Source organism: Hyposmocoma kahamanoa, unplaced genomic scaffold (genome assembly GCF_003589595.1).
Source record: "Hyposmocoma kahamanoa isolate Upper Pololo Valley unplaced genomic scaffold, ASM358959v1 95, whole genome shotgun sequence".
Taxonomy (NCBI): Eukaryota; Metazoa; Arthropoda; class Insecta; order Lepidoptera; family Cosmopterigidae; genus Hyposmocoma; species Hyposmocoma kahamanoa.
The window spans coordinates 10,132,211-10,151,326 of NW_020654972.1; the positions used below are offsets into that span (position 1 = coordinate 10,132,211).

Genomic DNA, 19,116 nt, shown 5'->3' on the forward strand with positions numbered 1-19,116 from the left:
AAAATATTTTTAACATTTTATTAATAGTTATTATGTCAATTATGATAAGTAAATAATTACCACTAGAGCATCATAAATGAATTCATATTGAAATATGAGTAAATAGGGCGATCGGGTTCTAGTCTCGAACGAGCCCCATTTTGTGGAATAATGCATATGACAACGAACAGACAAATTAATCGTTTCATAAAGTAATATATAAGAATAACTGCTTCAACATGTCTGTTATTATTTTCAATAAATTATCAATTTAAATTAAATCGTTGTAAGGATATACTTTTTGCATTTGCCATAATTGCTTTTCAAACGGTATTTTTTTAAGTAACACGAGCCCTGTACGCTCAGCTTGCGGCGCGTGGTCGGGTTTTAATTACGGGGTGTGCTTATGCTCTTCGGTGACACAGCGGTTAGTATTATGGGCGCTTGATGAGGAGGTTCCGAATGCGATTCCCGATTTGGGCCAAAAGTTTAAGGAGACTGGTATCATGACTGTGGCATCACAGTACATTTACTTAAATATTTTATATGCCCGTAAAAATATACATAATTTCAATAAGAAAGAAGATATCCATAATATTAACCTTAGAGCTAAGTCCAAACTCATGGTACCACGATTTCGTTTAACCAAGGTAAACAACTCTTTTATGGGAACTGTATACGTTTTTACAATAACATTCCGGAGCATATATTAAGTTTATCATTTCCTAAGTTTAAAAACTACTTTAAAAATATTTTGATCGAAAAATCATATTACAAAATTGAAGACTACGTGTTAGATAAAGATGTATGGAATGAAGACACGGCTTCAGAATCCACACAAATTTGATTCAAAGTGTATTCCATAGCATTTAAGTTTATTTGAAAAGAGCAATCCCTAGAGTTTCTTGCTCGTTCTTCTCAGGGAGGTCAGCGTAGTGAACGAGCAGTAGCTTAAATGTGACGTTTTCAAGTGTAAATTTATTTTACCTATGGAATAAATAATCTTTGACTTTGACTTAATCTTTGACTTTGACTTTGACTCCCTTAAAATCTTTGGCATAGCTTTCAAGAAACAGGAATCTAACAGAGAGACGGTCGAGATACAACAACGCTATTATAAGAATTTCATCTCATTTCCACTACATCGATATCAGTATTGTATTTTGAACAATTGTGAGATCTTGCACTCGTAATAGAGCCTCTGTACACTACCTACATACTGTGGCGTGAGGCGCTTAGGGCTTCGCCCTCCGCTGTACTGTACGTCAGTCGACAGTCTCGGCACTTATGACTTTATTATAAAAGTCAAAAATAGCTACTTAATGGCGGCCATATTTAATAATTGCATAAATATTTTGTCCACAAATTATTATCAAGCAATCCTAGAAATCTTTTCGTGCTAATTTTCATTCCTAACAAAGTAAGTCTTTTAACAGCTAATTATATCCAAAAAAGTACGCTTGTACGGCGGCTATATCGCTATACAATGGCGGAAACAAATTTTTTACTCCGAATTATGATTAAAGCCATGCCATTTTCAATCGAATTAGAGCAAACTTTTATTTATCACCAAAAAAGATTGTATGGGAGCCATATTGAAAGATGGTGAAAAATAATATCAAACACACATAGAGATCCCCATATGCCGATTTTCAGTCGAATTATTTTCGCTACAAGCATTTCGCTTCCACATTTATACGGCGAACGGCGAAGGAGTGGAATTCTCTGCCTGCAGATTTGGTCCCCGAATGCTATAACTTGGGGCTTTTCAAGGCGAGAGTGAATAGGCACAATTTAAGTGTGCATCCCACTTCGTCGACCTCATCGTCGCTTTCCATCAGGTGGGATGGAGGTCAAATGCGCACTTATTTAGTTATAAAAAAAAAGTCTACCGTATTATTTGCTTGAACATCAAATTAAGCGCGACCTGGTACCATTATCATTTCTACATACCAGCACCTGCCGATACTTATCTTAATTTCACTTCAGAACTTCGAAATTTTATCCTATTCTTTGCAAATGGCTCTTCAACTGGACTGAGAATAACATCTGTTGTGGGAACTATTCAGTTACTTTCGGGGAAAATGTTATTTCCGAATATCACGCACTTTTCCCCATAACGGTAACCGTTAACGTCAACGTAACGTTAACGTTAACATTAGGTGTTTATGAGTGATATTTCTTTTAATACCTATTTTTGCGAAGAAAGATTTTATGGTGACTGTTTGATGCTATACTGATTTGTGAATTATCTACCTGTCTTTTATGAATTTATACAATTATCTCCTCATTTTATAATTCTCTTAGTGGATTGTACTTCTTTTACACTTCTGATATAAGTATCAAAGTAATTAATTTCAGTGACCTGCGTGCGATCACCCAAATATGATTCAAACCATTACAATGCTATTCCACGTATATCCCACGTGCTGGAACGCTTGTAAAACTATTTTATGATTTAGGCAATCAAATGCCTTGGACATATCTAAGAATAAAGCAGTAGCATGTGACCTAGTGTTAAATGTATCCCATATATGTCTTACCAATATAAAGACATCTTGCACTGTAGTTGCAATTTACCTTTCACCATTGACTTACAATTATACGGACGTCGGGTCCGCGCTAAAAAGTGTCCTAACTTATAGGGCGTTAAAATCGTCATTCATGCTCTAGTCTTCGTTTGTTCGACTGTCAGCGAAGCAAGCAAAATTAGACAGTACTGCGATGACATTACAATTCAAATTCAACGTTTTAGCTTTTTCATATTCCTTGACATGTCACTACGTTTAAATAGGTTGACTTGGGACATTTTTTTCGTGGTTTTTGTATTAGACCCGTCGTCCATTTATTTGTAAGTCAATGCCTTTCACTTAAAATTTTATACTTCTCTAGAAAATGTGGAGACTATTGTACATGGCTTTCTCGAATCATTTTGAAAATATTGTCAAGAGTGAAATAGGCCTGTTATTTGTCATTTCACTTCTTGAACCCTTTTTGTATAATGGTTTTACAATATTTTTTTTCAATTTCTGCGGAGACATACCTGTGTCAAACAACAAATTAATTAAATATGTCAAAGGAGATACAATATTATTTGCATAGAATTTTATTGCACTAGTTAATACTTCATCATGTCTACAATACCATGGACCAACGAAAATAAAACACGAGTGAGAAACACTTTTAAACTTCAAACTGCCATATCTCGAAAGTGACTGGATGTGTCTTGGATCCTTTTTGTTTAACTACGTCCAATTTTAGCTCATGATTAATATTTGAATAATTTACAAGGAAAAAAACTGACTTCTTATATTTCATATTAATGAGAAAATTATTGTCATCCACGGCTATTTACCTAATACAAACTACTTCCTGGTTATTGATCAACGCCGTCTAGACATAAGACTGAATTTTGGCCTTTTTCAGAGTTACGGTATGTAGTATGGAGGTTAGCAGTCCTTTTAGAATTATGTCAGTGAGATGCAGAACGCTGGGGAGCCCTAGCAGCATATTGAGGACATTAGCTGATAGACCGGACATGCTTTGCTAAGGCATTGGGTATCGGCTATGACAAATCCTTACGCTGAACTTGTTCCTTTTATTCTTAGACCATTCGTATTGAATGTTTATATTAACAATACTTCTTTTTACAACCCTTTGACGAGAAAGTGTCAGGTTTACAATGACCTTATGGCTGGTCCTGGTGATGATTTAGAGATGGATGTATTTGATAGTAATTTTAAAAGACTTCGCAACTGAATCACCACAGTTTCTTTCTTTCATAGTCATAGTTATTCTATTTTAGTTAAGGTTACAATTTTATTATACCTAAGTACGTATGATTTCACTAGCATACTTTCCCTTTTTTCTGTTTCTGTGATTACCTTTCCATGGCTAATTCAAGTCTTTAATTGATGTTATAGCGGAGTCAACTGTGAGCATGCTCCACATAGGCTACGACAGGTCCTGGCAGGTAGACCTGTGGCCTTACCATGGACTCTTATTACGATTCAGTTTGGGACCTAAAATAAATCGCTGTGAGACAGCGCTACATGAAGTGTATATACTGAACTGTAATAAGAGTTCATGGTAAGGCCCCTGAGCTTTTGTGGCCTGTGTTAGAAATTGAAATCATTCGTTACATGCCGCCTTAAGGTAGGCGTCCACAGATTCGCAGCGCACGCATCGGATGGATCGCATTATACGGATTTTAGTATTCTTTGTGTAGACGTTCATACAACTGCGTCCACTGAACCGCATCGCACGGACCGCACGCACCGGCCTGTTGGTAATGCCGACGCAGTTGCTCGGAGGGGCAACTTTTCCGATGTGTGCCGACGACGTCACAAGGATTGCGTACCAGTGGACGCAAAAAAACACGCCGGCCTTCATTTGCCGGATCATGGACGAAAAGGGGCGTCGGCAATCAGATAGCTAGTAGTTGCGTTGACATTCCGATAGGTTCCGTTTTATGCGATCCGTACGATGCGTGCGTTGTGAATCTGTGGAAGCCTACTTTAACACGACCCTCTCATCTCTACTAATCCCTAATCGGCGCTTCAGTATTTTTCATCAAAACAAAAGATTCGGGCTCGTCCGGGATTTGAACCCGGGACCTCTCGCACCCTAAGCGAAAATCATACCCCTAGACCAACGAGCCGGTTGGTAAAGTCGTCATAATTGTTAATCTAATGACGTATAACAGTCAAACCTTGTAAATTGTTATCGTATAATCTTGACAGGTTTGTAGCAGTAATAAACAATTAGATTTCGCTATCATGTCGACCAGCACTTAACTACTACTGAATATTTACAGGTCCTTCTTAAAATTGCCATTTTTAGTGTTCCTGTGCCTCTTGTATCCAACGACGTAACATGACGTTGACAAGGTTATAATTCACCTGGTAGCAGCCTGAGCGATTTCTTAGCCGGATATAGAGTGGAGTTCAGAATGTTAAAATTGAGAAATGAGGAAATTCACAAAGGACGTAGAGTTTTTGATATGGCTCATCACGTATTATTAAAGATGATCCTGCATTGCATTACGAATTTTACCTTTTTAGTAAAAAACAAAATTTACCTTTTTAGTAGCACAAGAGCTCCTTGTGAAAGAGTTACCTTACCTATTTTTGCCACAAAATAGTATAATCATGAAGTATCAATTTAATATTCGAGTGTAGTAACCTGAAATATTATTTAAATATTTCAGGATAATATACTGGAATCATTGACTTACAATTATATGGACGTCGGGACCGCGCTAAAAAGCGTCCGAACTTATAGGGCGTTAAAATCGTATACAGAGCGTCATTCACGCTTTAGTCTTCGTTTGTTCGACTGACAGCAAAGCAAGCAAAATTAGACAGTACTTCGATGACATTACAATTTAAATTCAACGTTTTAGCTTTTTCATATTCCTTTACATGTCACTACGTTTAAATAGGTTGACTTGGGACATTTTTTTGTTTTTTTTTGTATTAGACCCGTCGTCCATATAATTGTAAGTCAATGACTGGAATACTTAAAAATTGACACCAAAATTAGGTTTAGAGAATTAACCTGAAAGTTACCCATTTCCGGTTTTGGAGTAGTGGTGCTAAAATTATAGGTGCATGGGATTTGTCAACTTATGTCTCAGGGTGACGGACGTAGGGTCGTATTCTAGAACTCTACTCAACGCTCAAGTCAGAACTTGAGTATTGCAGTGAGCACTGAAAATCATACTCAAGTCCTTGCCTTTAGGGTCGTATTTCCAGTGCTTGATATCATACTCAAGTCTGCTCAAATCCTGACTTTAGCATTGAGTAGAGTTCTGGAATACGACCCTTAGTGTGGCAACGCCCTTAAGATCTTTGCGGTTTAAAGCGCTGAATGGAACTGAAACTGTTATGGACTGGCGTGTCGCTTACCATCAGGGCCACAACTTGTTCGTCCCGTCACGTGGTATCATAAAAAAAGTAAGACGTTAGAATTCTTCAATAAATTTCGCCATTTTTCTTTGTTTATTATCACCAATTTTATTTAAGATTTTTTCAATACGAATTGGTTTGTAAAGCCTCGTGGATCTAATTATAGTAGTTTTAATCAATAAATATCAAAAACATTTTGGGCTCGTCCGGGATTTGAACCCGGGACCTCTCGCACCCTAAGCGAAAATCATACCCCTAGACCAACGAGCCGGTTGAATATACCTCAAATTAGTGAATTGATTAAAATTTTATTGACTTACTTACTGAGATTAGTGGTTGGTGTTGTAACATCTAATCGAGAGACTGGTTGTGTAATAATATCTACATACAAATATACAGGGTGCCCCATGGTTGGCACGGAGATCTCGCCCGCCATCTAATCGGTCAATGTGTAACGAACCTGGAAGGAAAACAATCATGAACCCTTTCATAGCACCAAAATATCACTACTTTCCTTGTATCGTAGCGTTTATATTTATTCAACATTTATTTTTAGTATTATTAACTTTGCCTTCACATTTAGCCAATGAAATTGTTTGGAAAGCAAAATTACGGATTATGATAGAGATAGATAGAAGAGGTACCGAATTTGGATGAAAAAAGCGGCATACCTATTAGAGCTTGTTATTATTATTTTCGATAAATAAGGCCAGTACGTTATAAATATCTTTGTTGCATAAATATAATAAACTTGTTATGGAGGTGGGGAGTGGAACTCTGATTGCCAGGAGTTTGGATATGAAAGTATCGTGGTCTATTGAAGGACAGGAGAAGAAGATAATTATAATAATTGCGCTTTGTCACTGACAGCTGATTCCGTCAACATTCTTTTATCTAAGTACGGCAATGACAGTAGAAAGTTGATTGTCGTTGTCATTGACTTACAATTATATGGATGTCGGGTCCGCGCTAAAAAGTGTCCGAACTTATAATAGGGCGTTAAAATCGTATACAGAGCGTCATTCACGCTTTAGTCTTCGTTTGTTCGACTGACAGCGAAGCAAGCAAAATTAAACAGTACTGCGATGACATTACAATTTAAATTCAACGTTTTAGCTTTTTCATATTCCTTTACATGTCACTACGTTTAAATAGGTTGACTTGGGACATTTTTTTCGTGGTTTTTGTATTAGACCCGTCGTCCATTTATTTGTAAGTCAATGGTCGTTGTGTAATATTTAATTCGTACAAATAACATAGGCGTTGTAGAGAAAAACCTTGGTTAAAACATTGTTAAAACTAACTTTTGTTATTTTTAAGTTATATTGAATATTGCGATGTTTGACCACCATGACATTCAATTATTTTTGTGAAATTCCGCCACTAGTTTGTATTAATTATTATTACAAAGATCGAACACCAAGAAAAAATCCTGCTGGATTGGCTGGATTCGAACCGTCTTCTTGCAAACCGTGCTAGACGCTATGCCAATCAATCCACGGAACGAGCGGACGTTATGAATTTCATTATTTACGAGATATTTTATTTTACGTTATACATTTTTCATCAACAAAGATCTGGAACACTCCGGTGCGGAGGGAGATCAGTTCTCTCCAGTTGTAACAGATCTTATAATAATGTACTTTCTATAGAGATTAGTTTTTTTTAAGTGTAAGGTGTACAGGTCAAATTCATATGCATCACTAGCCGAGCGAGCGGAGCGTGTATAGCGATATACATATACCGGGTGGAAATTTGTAATGCCACCTGGAGGGAAAGTACTCTAAATACTGGAGATAGAAATTTTTACTTAAAGGAAACATTCCTTTATTTTTTAAAAGAAATAAAACTGCATAAATAGATTTTCGAAAATTTCTAGCAACACGCGGGTATCGAACCCGCTTTAATCTGAAAAAAATGCACCCTGCACATTTATTGCATCGATCGATAGGGTTATTTATAAGAATAAAATCTCTCTCACAAAATTGGTTAATTAAATGAAAAAAAAAACCATGAAATCTTAACGTATTTTAACAAAACTAAAAAAATGGTAATCTAACTAATTAGTTGCTCGAAATGAGCTCCATTTTCTTGGATACACAAATTTAATCTTTTAACGAATGCATTTTGAGTAACTTTTAATAACGTGTTGTGATGAATGGTATTACAAATCGTATTCTGAACCTCAGCCTTCAATTCGTTTACACTCGCAAAGGATTTAAGGTAAATTTGATTTTTAACATATCCCCACAAAAAAAATCTAAAGGGGTGAGATCTGGTGATCTCGCAGGCCATCTGATTGTACCGTTTGTACCAATCCAGGTATTGGTTAAAATGGTTACTAATGTAGGCAGTAGTGACTCTGCTATTATGGGCTGGAGCGCCATCTTGCTGCAGAATTATTCGATTTCGCTCTTCCTCGGATAAAACATTTAACTCATTTCTTCAGAGATCCAGTATTTCAAGATACTTGACAGTGTTCAAATGACCTTCGTACACGTGGACTAACACAACCATATTTCTAATAATTCCGCACCAAACGTTGAAAGAGACTCTTACTTGATTGTTAGTTTCATGAACACGAACAGGATTCACTCGAGACCAATAATGGTTATTGCGGCGGTTGTACATGCCGTTATTACTGAAGTTGGTTTCGTCAGACCATACAATGTTACTCAAAAAATTCGGGTTACGGCCAACTTCTCTTATCATGTTTTGACAAAATTGAAGTCGTCTCTCACAATCCCCAGGATGCAATTTTTGCACCAACCGGCCGTCAATAATAACATTTATACTTATACTTTTTAAGCACTTGGAGTACGCGAGTGTGGTTCGTTCCAATATCCTCTGCAGCATCTCTGCTTGAAGCCTTTGGAAATGCTTCGAAGTATGTTAAAACATTAAGATCGAATTCGGAATAGTTCTGTTGAGGAGTTTGCCGTCGCTTTTCGTAGCTACCCGTATTTTTTAAATTATTTACCATTCTTTTCAGAACGAATCGAGTTGGTGCTTGTCGATCCCGAAATCTCTCTTCATAACACCGCAGAGCTAAATTCACATTTTTGTTATATAAAAAATAAGCTTCCATTAAATCAAATTGTTCTTGATATGCCATTTTTACGATGAGACAAATATGAAATTTATTTATTTATAGGAAAACTATCAGTACTTAGAAAGGATATGTAAAAACAATCAAACGGAAATAACAAAAGACAATCCATTTTCAAATGAAACATTCCATATTTAAATTACCTCATGCCACTGACCAAAGAGTCTGCATTACAAACATGTGCAAATTGCAATCTTCTTATCTAAATAGTACTCATTTCGTCATTTTAATGGATAAATGACGTCAACGATAATTAACAAGTAATTTGATGGACCTTTGAGTAAAAGTGTTTTAACTTGACCCATTGAATTTATAACTCCAGATTTCATGGTTTGTAAGAGAGATTTCATCCTTATAATTGACCCTATCGATAGATTTATTATAAGTACAGGGTGCATTTTTTTAAAGATTTTAGCGGGTTCGATTCCCGCGTGCTAGCAATTTTCGAAAATCTTTGAATGCAGTATTATTTCTTTTTAAAAATAAAGGAATTATTAATTAATTAATAACTATTAATTAATAACGCACACACTCAACATAGCCCCGCACTAGGGAAACCCTGTGTCGCGGGTGCCATGGACACACACATAGACAACCACAAATTACACCCAAACTCACGAGAGAAATAATTGTAGGTCATACAACTATTTCTCCCGGCCCAGGAATCGAACCTGGGACCTCTGCGTGGCAGTCCGGCATGGTAACCGTTCGGCCACGGAGGCAGTTGGAATGTTTTCGTTAAGTAAAAATTTCTATCTCCAGTATTTAACGTACTTTCCTTCCAAGTGGCATTACAAATTTCCACCCTGTATATAAATATATAGCAGAAACCATTGACTTACAATTATATGGACGTCGGGTCCGCGCTAAAAAGTGTCCGCACTTGTAAGGCGCTAAAATCGTATACAGAGCGCGACACTCCGCTTTAGTCTTCATTTGTTCGACTGACAGCGCGATACTGCGATGACATTACAATTTAAATTTCGAATAGGTTGACTTGGGACATTTTTTTCGTGGTTTTTGTATTAGACCCGTCGTCCATTTATTTGTAAGTCAATGGCAGAAACGAACTATTTGCATTACTTATTAATGCTCGTACATGTCAACATTTATAAAATATCACAATAATAACTAGAAGTAATTAGGCAAAACACCTGATATACGTTTTTGCTATCAGCAAACAATTAGGCGTTAGGTGAAATTATATTTAGATTAAATGATTAAAAGTGCTGGTGAAAGTACAGGGGATTTGTTAATTTACGCTTCAGGGTGACGGGCGCAGTACCCCTCAGATCTTTGTTATTTAAAGCTGTAAGTGACATTGCAACTGTCAGGAACAGGTTTGTCCCTTACTACCAAGCGCACAACTTGTTCGTCACTCACTTGGTATCATAATAATCGCAGTAGAGATTACGAAAAAAACCGACTACAAAAGTCATTCGTCTCTTAACCACTCTAAGAGGTGGAATATTTTCTTCGAATTTAAATGGGACAACTTTTGAGGTACCCTCTTTCCAGCACAAAAAGAATCATCAAAATCGAGTCACAAATGCCGTGCCGAGTTATCGCGTAACATATACACAAAAAACATACAGTCGAAATGAGAACCTCCTCCTTTCTTTGAAGTCGGTTAAAAATAAAATAAAAATATCATGAAATAAATTATTGTTGCTTATAGCAAAATCGTCCGTATCTAGCATTTTTTGGCGCCATTGCTTATTTACCGAGCGACTGTAGTTTTAATTTGGAAATGTAATTATTGTCTTTCCAAATCTAAATCGCCTTTTTTTTTCAAACAACCGACCGTTTCGGGCTCTTAAATCGACTGCCTTAAAATAATTTAAATTTCTTACGTCTTCGAGCACACTCCATTTTGTTGAAGAGAGTAAAGATGTTTTCAGACGAAAATAACTGTTTCAAATATACATGGTGAACAATTTTTGTTTTTCACCTCCAATACTGTCCCATTCTTTGAGGCCTCTCTCTCACGAACTTCCATCTCTCTCTATCCGCAGCAATCTCCGGTCAGTCATTCAAGTACATGTCTAGGTCATTCCGCCATCTCCGCTTCGGTTTGGCGCGCCGCCTACGCCATCTTGTGACACTTACTAAATGGCAATACCAGTGTTTCAAATTGAAGAATGATCAAAGCTACTTGAGGAGAATTTTACGAAAAAAAGAATTTATAATTTGAAAATCTTTTGGTTAAAAAGACACGCACAAATACTATCTGAAATAAAGTCAATGCTGACATGAATGTATGTAACGCTATCTAATCCATTCCAATCCAAATGGATTTTTTTTAAGTTAAAATTAACTAAAAATATTTATTAATCTTTTTCAACTTTTCCACCATTTAGTCGCAAGCATTTTAATAACTAAACATAAAAGCTATTTTTCAGGACTTTGAACCATATTAGCCTTTTTCTGATTTAGGCAAATTATGCACAGCGTTTACCGAACTAAATGGCAGTATTAACTTTTATGTGATTTTGATAATTTTTCCCCTGGTCTCTTCAATCAGTAACAATTTATTTATTTCACCCAAACTAATATTATAAATGTGAAAGTATCACTGACTGTTACGTTTTTACATCTAAATCGCTAACCTAATATTGATGAATATTAGTATACAGATAGATGTGACCTAGGATAAGAACTTGGGCTACTTTTTGTCAAAAAAATAAATCCCAAAACGGTTGAAACATGGGATAAAAATTTGTCTGGAGAAATTTAATAAAACTATGACCTATTTTCCAACAGTCTATTGAAATACAAGCAATATTAATTATAACAATTAATAACAATCCTATATTATTGTTACAATGAACAAAAAAACGCAAGGAAAAATTTCTTTGATACAGGGAATTTTTCGCAATATTTCCCATCTCTATGGACAGTGGTTTAAAACCCAATGAATCTGTGTTGTAACCGGGTTTTTACCCATTTCTGCACAAAGTTGTGGGCAGAAATAGCGGGTATTTGGTATACTTCCATACTTATTACAAATTTCGATGTAAAGGTTAAATGGTCCATAATAACTAAGCTAGTGTTGAATATTAACTGCATCATGGCCGAACGGTTATTGTTTTTTGTTCTATCTTTAGGTGGTGGGTTGAACACATAGATATTAAACAATAAGACGTTTGGTAACTTCCATTCGATAACTGTGTTCTAAATAATGTTTGTAGCCTTTGCCGGTTGAGAAGTCCGAGTAATTGTACGGGTGTGACGTCATTTCGGTTCGGTTTCAAATACGACAGTTTGACCGTCGATTCGGATGTAATGAATAAAAATGAAAATGAGTTGTTGTTGTGTTGAATCGACCGCCTTCTGCATTTGTGCTGGCAGCAACACGCCGCAGAAATCCAACTGCCTCAAGCTGTTAGCAAGGCTGACTGGAATTAACCCATTTGTGGACAAAATAATAATTATTATTATTATCTAGCAGGTATTCTATACTACCTCGCAGTACATTACCGCATTATTGGTGATGACCTAGAAATAATTTTCCGGACCGCACCCTGAGACATAAATTGATCAAGTGACTGCAATTTTACCAGCACCCTTGCCCGTCCAAACCGAAACGCAGTAATGTTCTAATGCTACTAGATTTTCTAATTATTGTATTTTGGTAATATAAAATCTATGTAAAACGAGTTGAATCTGGATAAGGAGTGTAATAGAAGATATAAGCACAATTATATTCTAAATTGGCCTCGAAAAAATTGCGTTATTATATTTAAATTATACATGGATCAGATAATTCTGGTTTACGTAAATTGGTGTTCAGTGTTATCTTTGTAATTTTCATGTTCAGTAAAGAATATTCCATTCATTAATTTATTCGAACAACTGTAGCGAAAATATATTGGAAAATTGGCAATCAAAAAGTATATACATCCGATTGATCGCGCGTATTTCATGTTTTTTAATGATCCAAGCATTATTTTTGCGAGTTCAAGTTGTTGTTATTTTTGTTTGTTAATATCAGTAGATAACCAGGTGAAGTATGATATTTTTAACCTACACATTCAATAAAGTTTGACAAACCCCAGGTCCTTGCAAAAGAAGTCCGTTATCTACCCAGGATTCTGCGAGAGGCAATTGAAATTAAAAAACATCCTAATTTCAACAGGGAAGATGGTTTCTCCGTACCACCAGTTTGGGATCCAGTATTTCTATTTTAGTTTTAATATGTTTTAGTTTATTATAATTTCTATTAATAATTAATAATAAATTGAACTTAATAAAAATTTATTCAATAAAATAATTTGTAAAACTTAATATAGCGTAAATTGGAAAGTTTTCTTTGTAAAATTAAAAATAAGGTATTTAATTAATAACTATTGTAACTATAGTGAAAAAATAGGGTGGTTTGCATCAATATTAGACATAACTGGTTGAAGATTACGCGATTTAAATCCGGAAAAATAGTTTCATTTCCTATGTGTAACAATCGCGAAAACCTAAGAACTCGATATGATATTTTTGTTACACCCCGTTTATTGATTTATAACATTAAGGGTCGTATTCTAGAACTCTACTCAATGCTTAAGTCAGGATTTGAGTATGGTTTAAAGCACTCGAAATCATACTCAAGTCCCTGCCATTAGGGTCGTATTTCCAGTGCTTGTGTTTCCAGTGCAATCCTGACTTGAGCAATGAGTAGAGTTCTAGAATACGACCCTTAGAATCGATACTAAGTACCTCAACTCGAATTAATTTTTTTCCCGCACAGAATCGGTTCTATGTATATCGTATACTATACGTGTTGCGTTTAGTTCAGTTTATATATAAAAAAAATCATTGGTATTTGTAAAGTACATGAATATAAAATTTTTACGAATCTTGTCTTCATACCGTATACTGTATATCCTTAATTTTACTTTTTTTTTTGTCCAAAGTGGTTGATGCAACACTTTCACCGTTATGCACATTGACTTACAATTATATGGACGTCGGGTCCGCGCTAAAAAGTGTCCGCACTTGTAAGGCGCTAAAATCGTATACAGAGCGCGACACTCCGCTTTAGTCTTCATTTGTTCTACGGACAGCGCGATACTGCGATGACATAACAATTTAAATTTCGAATAGGTTGACTTGGGACATTTTTTTCGTGGTTTTTGTATTAGACCCGTCGTCCATTTATTTGTAAGTCAATGGTTATGCAGAATCAGCCAAAGCCATTTGAGGTAGTATAGAGTTTTTAGTTTTTCGCGTTTATTACACATTGGAAATGAAACTTTATCGCGCTATAATAAGCTCTCAAATGAAAAATGCCCACCCCAGTGACAGACAGTCGTGTCGGTATGTATGTGCAGGAAGTAAAATAATAAAAATTATTTATCCATTTCGTAACTAAATAAGTAACGCAACAATTTGGGTCAATCATAATTTATGGTATCAAATAAAATGTACTATCAACATTTTATTGCAATTATCTTTTAGGTAGGTATTTATTTACCTGCCTATTGACTTTAAAATAAATTATAGATATAAACTGTTTTTTTTTTTCGGGAAATATTTGTATTTGCGTATATTTGTTTTTTTCAATAAAACCACGTATAAGCTGTCACTATAGGGACTTGTAAAGACCTTTAAACGCTTGTTTGTTAAAAAAAAACCAATATCGATTAAAAAATTGTTACATTGTCAATGGTAGCAATCGCTACAACTTAGGAGTATCATCTTTTTCGGGTCTCCTTTCAGGCGAGGATTTAGGCCATAATACGCCACGCTGGCCCAATCCGGATTTTATATATATATCATATTTTTCTTCACCAAAAAACTCATGGCAAATTACAAATTAATTTTCGCACTTAAATCTCGGTAAACTCAGATGTGCAAGTCGGGATTCGAACCCACGGTATACCATTAGGCTAACAAGGCTCTGTAAAAAAGAACATATCGACGCTTGATAGGAAAAATGGGATAAGCAACACTTTTGGTCATATTGACTTATATATACCGTTGGAAGCAGCTAAACTTAATTATTATTTTCATGAGCAAATGTTGTATGTGTCAAATTTAATTTAATTTATTTACTGTCTGATTGCGTTTAGTATTTGAATTTAATTTTAATAATTTTTTTTTAAATATTTTATTTATTAATTAGCATAGGTAGTCCTCAAATACTGAGTCATGGACCTTTTTGACATGCTTTTTTTGTTTCCTTATTTGTTTTAATTTTTCTTTTTTGTATTATTATTATTATTATTATTACATTTTTCTATTTTTTCTATTTGTCATTATTATTTATGAATGAATTATTTGATATTTTATAATTCTTTGTATTTTATAATGTATTTGGCATGTCAAATAAACACGATTTTATTTTATTTATTTTATTTAATGTTTTTGATTTTAACGGTATATATAACTCATATTGAAAGTGTCGCTTATCCCATTTCGCCTTTCAAGCGTCGATAAAGAAAGTTTATTTACACGCTTACGCTTGGAAAATAACTAAGGTGGTATTTCTTATAATTTATTTTTAATTAAAAATAACTACGCTCTGTAACTTACCTAAGAATGCTGACAAATTAATCTACCAATCACATCAGTTCTTCGCGTTCGAATTTCGAATCGCGAACTGCTCGTACGCAAGTAATGACCTACTTTCACCAAACGTGACAAAGTGAATGTTACATTAAGAGTGTTATGTATCGTTATTTTGTCACAACGTTCAACCGGCTCGTTGGTCTAGGGGTATGATTTTCGCTTAGGGTGCGAGAGGTCCCGGGTTCAAATCCCGGACGAGCCCAAGTATGTTTTTTGTTTGTTTTTAGTGTATATTGGCCTTTAGTGATATAAAATATTACAAATAAGCACGTAGTTTCGTTTATTTATGATAAACAGAGATCAGAATACATTTACCTAAACTTCAAGTAATAAATATGGAGTGGATAATCTGAAATACCGTAATGATAAAAAATAAAAAGCAAAAATATAAGATTGAAGAATATTTATTTCTCCTAAGAATATACATTCACAGAGAAATTTTTATACATCAAACTTAAAAAAATAATAGTCGGTTGCAAAGGCACTATTGATTATATAATCAAACAATTAACTGTAACTGTATGGTGGCAATCAAATACAATTGTTTCCCTACATTAACTAGGAAAAGAGCTGATGACCTTTAAGAAGCTTTCAATTCTCTAAACATACCAAAGAACCTTTCCGATTAAATTAAACTGCTTTAAGATCAGGCTGTTACACAGACAAACACACATATACACAGAAAAAGACCTTAAACTTATAACCTCCGTCTTTTTCCGAAGGGGTCTCAAAATATTGAAAACGCGACGTTTCTGTTTAAAATAAAACTGCAGATATATACTAAAACAATATATTCTTCCCGAAAAACAACTACATTCCTTCGTCCGCCATCGCCGCCAAGCTCTTGACAGTTCTCGTGCGTAGTAGTAATTAGCAAGTTATTTTATTAATACTTAAAATGAATGTTATTATAATCATATACCTTATATGTAAATTAATGAAACATTAAAATAACTTCATTCCTATTGAATATAGGACAAAATAAACAGTATCTCATTTACCGATTAGATTTGAGAAGAAGCCCTACAGCTATAAAAATATACTTACCTTCATCATTAATTTTTATGTAATCTAATAATATAGAACAAAATACTGTACAATAATTCCGGGATTATATAGGGAGGTATACGTCACTAATTGTGAACATACTCCTTGAAGTTTCTGTAACTATACTCAGCTTATCTATGACACACAAATTTGGGTATATGGTGTGTCAGCGTCATATGATAAAAAATGTACAAATAATTCAATATCAGTAGTACACGTAATACGAGTGCGGGTTTCGTAAGAACGTCACACGAGTGTTTTAATGCCTTATTGTGTACAGTTACTTAAACTGCTTTATCTACACACATATTATAAGCTCTCTATGATGCGTTCAGGAACCACATGTTACGACTGCCGAAATGGTGGATAAAAACTTTTCTCACGCATGTCACACAACCGCAGTTTTTTTTTATTCATAAACAAACTAGAGTCGGCCCCAACTATCGTAACGTTCGATATCAAGTAACGTGTGAAATGTGTGAAAACTGTTTGCAATTGATGTTTCATTTCGAATAAAACTTCATCTCGACTAATATAAGAATTGAGGTTGAATAAAATTGTATCGTTGTTGTTCGAAATTTGAATGTAATAATAAAATCGAATATGATGTTAATAATAAGCAATAATAACATTTTCACAGATAAGAAATATGTTCTAACAAAACAGTTTTTGAACACATCATAGAGGGTTTATGATATGTGTTTAGGTAAACTCTATTTTTGAACACATACCTAATCTATGGATAACGTAATACTATCATATTAATGCTTCATTTATTGAAATCGACTTATGTAATAATAACGGTCATAATTGTTAAACACAAGACCCTGATCCCGGCCTATTGTGCCATTACCGGGGATTGCCACCTTTCCAATTTAAAATTCATCTTTCAGAGAGAGGTGAAAATCTAAAAAGATACCCAAAATAATAACACTAAATCAATTGGACACCAAAAGCTATTGGGACCGATGAGTTATTACGGATAGGACAATTTTCGCGAGTAACCCTGACATTGTGATATTGGGTAGGTCGTAGTCAAGGGTATTTCTTATGAATGTTACCATCCCACATGATGAGGGTCTTGGGAAAGCCTGACAAATGTCGGAAGTATGTCCATTTGGAATACGAAATCACCAGGTTGTGGGATAGCGTCAATTGAAATAATTCTTACAGGGTTTGTCGGGTTAATTCCAGTCAACCTCGATAACCGCTCACGCGATACATGCAGCCGTAGACGCATACCACACCTAGAGGTGCCGGTGATGATTTTATACCGATTTATCCGGATATCGAAGTTATAATAGGTAAAAGAACTAATATTAATTGCTATTTCGATAACTACTCTAGCAAACCATAAAATTTTTAATGCCTGGGTCTGTCATTTAAAAAAAAAACTTCAAAAATACGTCACGACAATCGTGTGTGTTATTGTTTAGGCTGGTGATTTCGGTGTTTATTTATTGAAAACATACCGTAAGTAGTGTTTTTTAAGTTTACCCTGAGTATAAATGTTTATAAACTATACTTTAAGGAGTAATTTCATGGTAAACGTTACAACCACTCAAACGGAATATTATCATATTTATCCAAGTACACCAAAAATTTCGTTAGTGCTTTTTAAGTGCAGGATTTGCGGTGTATTACTGCATTTTATTTGAGATGTTTTTGTTGGTAGTGCGGAGGGTATTTATTTAGCAATGCAGACTAATAATTTTTATTTATAAAAACTTGTATTTAAACTGAATCCTTTTCTAATTTGCGAAACCAAATAGCCGCCATTTTACGGTAGGAGGAGCGCATCGCGTGAGCGGTTAACAACGTGAGGCGGTTGCATTTTTGTAGTGTGTCGCTTCTAGCACAAGCTACGACACTGGATACAGTACGTATCATTCGCCGGTTCTTGAACCTTATAGCGAATCACTGGAGGAGAAACTGGAAAAGTTGTTTAGCTAGATCAAATGGTGTAGGCATTTACTATTAATTCTTACAAGAAACATATGATATACCTAACGGTATTGTCTAAATAATGTGCTAATTTGTTACACGATAGGCTGTACTTTATCAGATCATATAAAATCCTGAAAACAGGCCATAATAAAAGTCTAAAAGATAATTTCTGTATGGAGATACTTCTCTTTAAGTGGCATAGAGAACTTGCTACATTTTTATTTTCAACTGCAGCCCTATTCAATTTACATTTATACCTAAAATTTGCAAATTGCCTAGATTTAACGACACGCCGCGCCGCCGCCTGGTGCCTTGTCAGTCGCCATGGGGTGCTTTTCGACCTCGGATCTGTATAAAAATTTCTCCTCTGTTCTTATTTTATTAATTTTAAGTGCACGGATTGAGAGGCGACCCCCCCACACCTCACCTCCTAAATTCTATGCTCGCGTTGAAATGTATCGTCTTAATAGACAGACATTCGCTGCCGACTGTTATAAAACTTAATTTAATTAATTTTTATTAGTTATTAAGAATCCTTGTATACACTTGACATTGTTACTT

General features: G+C 35.0%; 3 non-coding genes across 3 annotated transcripts; 1 reads left to right on the forward strand and 2 right to left on the reverse strand.

The window, feature by feature from the left end:
- Positions 1-4,567: 4,567 nt before the first annotated feature.
- Positions 4,568-4,639, reverse strand: Trnap-agg. Its single transcript has one exon. It is a non-coding gene; the product is annotated as a tRNA-Pro (tRNA).
- A 1,447-nt stretch (positions 4,640-6,086) lies between these two features.
- Trnap-agg lies at positions 6,087-6,158 on the reverse strand. The gene has a single exon. It is a non-coding gene; the product is annotated as a tRNA-Pro (tRNA).
- Positions 6,159-15,691: 9,533 nt separating this feature from the next.
- Trnap-agg lies at positions 15,692-15,763 on the forward strand. The gene has a single exon. It is a non-coding gene; the product is annotated as a tRNA-Pro (tRNA).
- Positions 15,764-19,116: the final 3,353 nt, after the last annotated feature.